The 7,144-nt window shown below is 45.1% G+C and overlaps 1 pseudogene; it reads right to left on the bottom strand.

Moving 5' to 3' along the window:
- LOC102836186 overlaps positions 1-7,144 on the bottom strand; it is a 55,613-nt pseudogene that overhangs the window by 6,979 nt on the left and 41,490 nt on the right.

The following is a 7,144-nucleotide window of genomic DNA, read 5'->3' as shown; positions in this document are numbered from 1 at the left end:
AGCCGCTCCGCGGGAGAAAGATGAGGCTTTCTACTCCTGTAAAGATTTACACCCTCGGAAACCCTGTACAGGGTCGCTATGGGTCGGAACCGACTCAATGGCACTTAACAACAACAACAACAACAACATCCATAGTAATTTACATTTGCTTCCATTATTAAATTTCTTTATCTTCCTCTAATCAAGTTCTGATCATCAAGCCGTGGAAGCTAGGTTGCCTTATGATTGTTCTTATTCATACACATGTAGTTGTGCATTTGTCCAGCATGCCTAGATGAGCACATGCTCTCCTTACGTGTAGGAAAACCAGGCTCACCTGTGATGAAATTTGAACTGTGAAACTCTTTCATTCATTTTAGATTAGATCTCAGGTCATGGCGCATTCATCCTGCCTCCTGTTTTTTCAGACTACTTTGAAGAGTCTCTTCTTCAGGTTGCCTCCCCAAGCCCTGGCCCTTATCCCTAAGAGCTGAAATATTGAGAGACAGAAACTGGAGAGTTCTTAGGGCTACAAGGCAAGCCATGGAGCCAAGCTCCCAGCATTGTGATCATGTAATGGAGCTTTGCTGTTGTTGTTAAATGCCGTCAAGTCGGTTCTGACTCATACAGGTTCCAAGGAGCATCCGGTGGGTTTGAACCACTGACCTTGTGGTTAGCAGTCCAGTGGCTTCAATAGCTTGGATTCATTGTCTCAGTAACAGGAAGACTTGAGTTTCACCTAAACCTGAGCCCAGTTTCAGCTCAGCAGCTCACCAATGCCACCAAGAACTCAGGCTCTTTGTTCTGTCAGTGAATATTTGCATGGCCCAATATGGCTGCCCAAGAGTCACCTCTTTATGAACCATGTTCAAAACAGAAAAGGAAGATTTTTTTTCTTAACACCTGTCTCTTTTTTATTAGGGAGTCATATCTTTCCCATTGAGCCTCTGGCCAATATGCTACCAAACCTTCCTGGCCAGAACTTGTTCATATTTCCAAATCCGTATGACAGACCTTAAGGAAAGGACCAATGTGACAGGCCCAGGTCACTCATAGTGCATCATCTGGGTCTGTGGTAGGAGCTTCTTGCTTCCCAATGAACATCAGAGTCCTGTTAGGCAGAAGGTGTGGGTGAAGGAGCGGGGACAGAGCGTGTTATTGGCTACACTACAAACACATTAGCTACACTTCCCTACTTATCTTCCACTGTAGTTACCAGCGTTCATTAGAGAGCTACAGAGATACCAGAACCAGCTCTCAAAGAATCTGTTCAGTAACAGAGCATCCTTTCCAATGTGGTCCCATCACTATGGTTCCCACAATGAAGTGGTGACCAGAGAGTACACCATCAGCATTTACAAGCACATCCATGGAATGGGCTTCAAGAAGCGTGCCCCTAGAACACTTAAGGAGACTCAGAAATTTGCCATGAAGGAGATGGGACCACTAGACGTGTGCATTGGCACCAGGCTCAACAAAGCTGTCTGGGCCAAAGGAATCGGGAATGTCCCCCTATACCATACGTATGTGAAGATGTCCAGAAAACATAATGAGGATGAAGATTCTCCAAACAAGCTCTGCACACTGGTGACCTGTGTGCCCGTCACCACTTTAAAAAAACCTACAGACAGTCAATGTGGATGAAAATTAAAAGCTGATGATCAAATAAATTTATAACTCTGGAAAGCAAAAAAAATTAACAGAGCATCCTAATTTCCATGACACTTGATCTCTCATTTAATTTTTTTTTTTTTTCAAGAATTCTGTGAGCTAGATTGGACATGGCCACTTGCTAATTATCTGGATGAAGAAACTGAGTCTTAGACGGGTGAAGTGAGTTGAAAATGTTCTCTCTGATGGTCATTTGCAGTGTAAGTATCAGAATCTGTATTCATGAAATTTAGAGCAATGGGTTCCCCCACCTACTGTTCGGGTTGACAGTCCTTTGAAATGTTTCCAGACTTTATGGTGCTCTTCAAGGATGCAAGAGATCTGGGTTCACTGAGTTGTGATTGGACAAGTTACCTATATTCTGTGAGTCTGTCCTCGAGTGCAGATGGAATTAAAAGTTCCTCTATGTTCTGCAGGTGGGGACTGCCTCTGTCCCTGCTGAGCCCTGATTAAAGTGCTGCCCTGGGTTGGAATCGAACCAGAGCTGGCAGGACTCCCGGCATTGCTGTCCCCCTCTGTCTTCTATGTGGATTTTTTAGCATCATGATATGCCAGGACCTTCCCTGGATCTTGGATGTAGGCATGTGCAGCCTAGATCATCTACACAGACTGGAGTTAAGGAGACCTACCTGGCAGGCTTGTGGTCAAGACTTACTAAGTTAAAAAAGTTTTTACGTGCCGATTGGTGGCACTGTGGGATAAGCATTGGACTGCTAGCTACAAGGTGGTGGTTCAAACCCACAAGTGGGCTATGAAAAAAAAGATAAGGCTGTCTACATCCATAAATATTTACAGCCTTGGAAATCCATGTGGGGTCGCTATGAGTTAGGATGGACAGGATGGCTATGGGATCACAGTACTGTGAAGCACACGTGGTTCTGTAGTAGAATTTTCACTTTCCATTCAAGAGATTTCTGGTGTGGGACTGTAGGATCAGCCCTACACTTCAAACCACAAGGTCGGCAGCTCAAACCCACCAGCAGCTCCTTGGTAATCTTATACAGGAAACTTCATGAGTCGAAACCAACTCAACAGCACTTTACAACAATAGCAACATCACCTCCTAAGGACTCCTGCTGTGGCGCTGTAGGATCAGCACTGGACTTCAAACCACAAGGTCGACAGTTCAAACCCACCAGCTGCTCCTTGGTAACCCTATACAGGGACACTATGAGTTGGAATCAACTGCATGGCATTTCATAACAGCAGCAACAATGTAGGAGACTCCAGATAGATTCTGACTAATGCAAAGGAGCTCTGGTAGCGTAGTGGTTACGAATCGGGCTGCGAACCGGAAGGTCAGCAGTTCGAAACTACCAGCTGCTCCATGGGAGAAAGATGAGGCGATCTGCTCCCGTTAAGATTTACAGCCTCGGAAACCCTATTCAGGGTCACTATGGGTCGAAACTGACTCGACGGCACTTAACAACAACAACAACAATGCATATGTGTACCGCCAACGGTTGTTAGTAGAGGTTGTGTATTTCTATGGAGTCCTGGTGTGGCGCTGTGAGTTAATGCGCTGGACAGCAAAGTCTGTTTGAACCGCAAGGTCAGCAGTTCAAGATCACCAGCCGCTCCTTGGAAATCCTATACAGGATCACTATGGGTCAGAACCAACTCAACAGCACTTAGCAAGACAACAACATGGTGTGGAACCAACTTGTTAACACTTAACAATAACTCTGCCGAGCAGGTTTCCATGGCGCTTCCAGACTCAGACAGAACGATGTACAGAATGATGTAGGAAGACAGACCTGATGATGTACTCTCCAAAACTGGCTAACAAAAACCTTATAGATCACAATGGTCCAGTTTTCCACTGACAACGGGGATGTCACAGCACTAGACAGCTTTCTGCTCTCGTTGTGCTTGGAGTCCCCATGGAGTCAGGTGGGGGCCAACTCAAGAGCATCTAGCATCAAGAGCACTGCAGAATTAATATGAGAACGCTATCAATACCGGTGAGGAGCTGTAGGGTCAGCCCTGGACTGTGAACCACAAGGTCCATGGTTTAAAGAACCAGCTGCTTCTTGGAAACTCTATACAGTGGCACTATGAGTCTGACTCAATGGCACTTAACAACAACAACAACACTACCATTAGAAATGCCATTCAAGCTCCAGTGTCACATTGCCAAGCCCCCTCCTCCTCTGTTCCTAGCTTGAGGAGAATCCTAACAGAGAAGGCTCATCCTAAAGGGGCCTTACCAACTTGCAGCGGGGCCAGCCATATCTCAGATCAGTGACAAATTTCTCACTGTTATCACATAAAACTTCGTATGTTTTCTGGTCACCAATCATCTTCTTTGCAGAGCTGATGATCTTATCCACAGGCTGTGGTCGGTACTGATGATCCAAATAGTTGTTGACCCGGTAGAGGCAACCCCATGCCACATCCGTCAGGGGACCCATTTCCACCACAGCTCTGTGGCTCAGAAATGTTAATATTTTGGAGGAACCAAACCTGGGGAACTCATCTGGGAATCAGAGAGAGCCCGCAGGGCAGGTGGGAAAGGCAGAGAGAAGGTAGGAGACAAGAAAAAAGAACAAAAGAGTGCTAATTATTCAACTTTGAATGCTTAACTTTCCACAAAGGTCAATAGAGGATTCTCTGATTTTGCTCTTTTTATTAACAAGATACCTTGCATAATTTTGTGCTGTTAGTTGTCACGCCTAGTGTGCCACAAGCTCAGCTGCTTAAACCCATCATCTGCTCTTTGGAAACTCTACAGGTTTGACAACAACAACAACAGGTGCCCTTGAGTCAGCTCTGACTCATGGCAACAGTGGGCATAAAAGAATGAAACTTTCATTGGGTTTAAGCGAACTTGATTTACTATTTACCATCATTTCACACATTTTCAACTCTCAAGGTAGACATGATAAAGTGTATTGAGTTAATAAAATACGAATGTCTTGACCATGGTTTTGTCTCATGGTAATGCAAATGCTTGGCCTAGAAGAGAACCTCAAGGTTACGGTGCCTTTAGGATGTACAACATGAAAGGTTTTGCATCTGATTTAATAGTCTTATTTATTTCATTGACTATACACATTCATTTTCTTGCATTCTCCTTGACCTGGCTTTGTCATCCTTCTGCTTTTGTTATTTATGAGCTAAGTAATATACAACAGGTAATTGCCATGCATTTGCAAGAGAATTTCAAGACCAGGGGCATGTTTCTTTAAAGACTTCTGTTAAGGAGCATTACGTCCATAATATTAACACATCTTGCTCTGAAAAATCATGTACTTACGAAAAATGGCACAGAGAGCCTTCTACTATAAGGGCTTAGACTACAAGCTTCTGGAGAATCTTTGCTCCCTTTAATCACATCATCGGAGTCTAAAAGAACAGGGCGACTCCATTATGACTGGGAACAATGAGTGCTCGGACACAGTCTGGCTCACTCATTGGGAACCAATGAAGCTTTCTCTACTTTATCCAAGGAGCTCTGGTAGCACAGTGCTTACAAGTTGGGCTGCTCATCTCAAGGTTAACAGTTTGAAACTACCAGCAGTTCCATGTGAGAAAGATGAGATTTTCTGCTCCCATAAAGTTTTACAGCCTCAGAAACCCTCTACAGGGTCTCTATGAGTTGGAACCGACTCCACAGCACATAACCACCACCACCTGCTTTATCCAGATTCTTGGTGTTGACTTAATGGGACACATCACTCAGAGAGTTCATGACCCCCACTTCAGGCTTCCCTCTCGGCAATGTCTTTCGGTTGTTCTCATGATCATAGTCACAAACATTTAGAAAACTGTTATTGTGAACATTTCTTACGTGGAGGAGCCAGATGGAGTACAGAACCATCTCCCATGTAGATTACCCAATCCTTGTAGCCAAGGTGAAAAATCTCAATCAGGTCACCAGGTGCGGGATCTTCACAAAACTGTAACAGAGACGAGGTGGGCAGTGTTTTAGAGAAATTCAGAGATGCTGGTAGAGGAGCTATGGGTCAGCCTAAGGACTTCATTGCTGATATCCATCACATCACAACCCAGGTAGGAGAGATTTCCTGTCATTCAGGGGATCCTTGGTGCTGACAGCACTCTTAGATGCTCTCTAAGGACTGGAAGCCTTGTTGGAAAGGAGATTTAGGATGAGTGTGTGATGCTTTTCTGTGCTTGTGCACATGTGTATGTGTGTGTACACACAACTAGAATTCAGATGTGCATGGACAAGTGCATTAAGCACATGATTCTGAGCATGCTCACAAGGGACTCCGCATGGAAAAGCACCTCCACTCAGGTGGTCAATGCCAGGCCCATCTGGAATAGTAGCAAGTTGAGTCTGGACCATCTCTGCTCTTTGAAGAGAGACTCTCACTTCTCTACTGTGGTGCTTTGAGTTTATTTGATATGATTTTTTCTATCCAAAGTCATCTTAATCTTCACCAAGTGATTGGGTGGGATCATGCAAAAAAGGTATATAGGACTCTAATGCTGCGATTGGTTAGTTTTGCCCACCAGCTAGGTTTTAAAGGAGTCTTCTCAGAAGCAGGGATGGAAGATCCTAGGACCTTCAAGAAGGAAGAACATGAGTGGAACATGAGACCTCAAGAGGTGATGGCAGAGACAACAGCAGAGACAACAACAGAGGTGGTGGCATGGAGAGACAGAAGAGCTTCCAGCTCTAGGCCTATGGAGTGAGTAAAGCTGAATGCCTACAGGCAGAAGACTGACTTGCAGAATGTGCCCTTTGGGCATTCACAGTCTTACTAAAAGAGTTTTTTATCACTTGCCTGAGCAGGGCAGAGGTTAAGAGACCTCATGACTGAAAGGCTGAAGACAAGAGTGAGGCGTGCCTGCAGTACGGCCGAAAAGAGGAGTTCCTGACTGGAGAACTGCTGTGTCCTGAGTTGGTTTTGATCCTGAATTGTACCTTGTTCATTTCCCTAATAAACACCATAATCATGAGTATTGTTATGAGATCTGTGTGGCCATTGCAATGGATTATCGAAAGAACCCAGATATGAAGCAGAGAGGGCTGTAGGAGGAATGTTTGGTGTCAGAATAGAGCTAAGAAGGTTGTTGGGTAGAAGCATGTTTGACCTCTGCTTCAAAGGAAGTAGCCTTCGGCTGATTTTGAGTTTGGTCATCTTTCCCATGATGAGTCAGAGGAAGTCAGACATGGTTTTAGCACCCACCAAGTCCTCTTGCCCTATGACTGTTCATGACCACATGAGGCTCCTCCTCCTCAGACACAGCCCCCACCTACTATGAGATGCCTGGTCCTTGGAGTTGACAACCTGAGAACCAAGAGTGGGGCTCTCGTGGGGCCACCCAGCTTCCAGCAGTGACGTAGGGTAACACACTCAAGTGCCAAGACCTCTCAGGAGCACTGTTCCTACAGTAATTGCAACCTTCACAATAGCCCCAGAATCATCATCTGCTGGGGAGTTGAGGAGACTGAGGGTCAAAGAAGTAGAAGAACTTGCCTAGGAACAACCTACTGGGCAGAGGGAGAGGTGGTCTTCTCTGC

The sequence above is a fragment of the Chrysochloris asiatica genome, unplaced genomic scaffold (assembly GCF_000296735.1).
Source record: "Chrysochloris asiatica unplaced genomic scaffold, ChrAsi1.0 scaffold00663, whole genome shotgun sequence".
NCBI lineage: Eukaryota > Metazoa > Chordata > Mammalia > Afrosoricida > Chrysochloridae > Chrysochloris > Chrysochloris asiatica.
The sequence above is the reverse complement of the archived record's forward strand: the minus strand, read 5'-3'. Positions and strand labels throughout refer to the sequence as shown.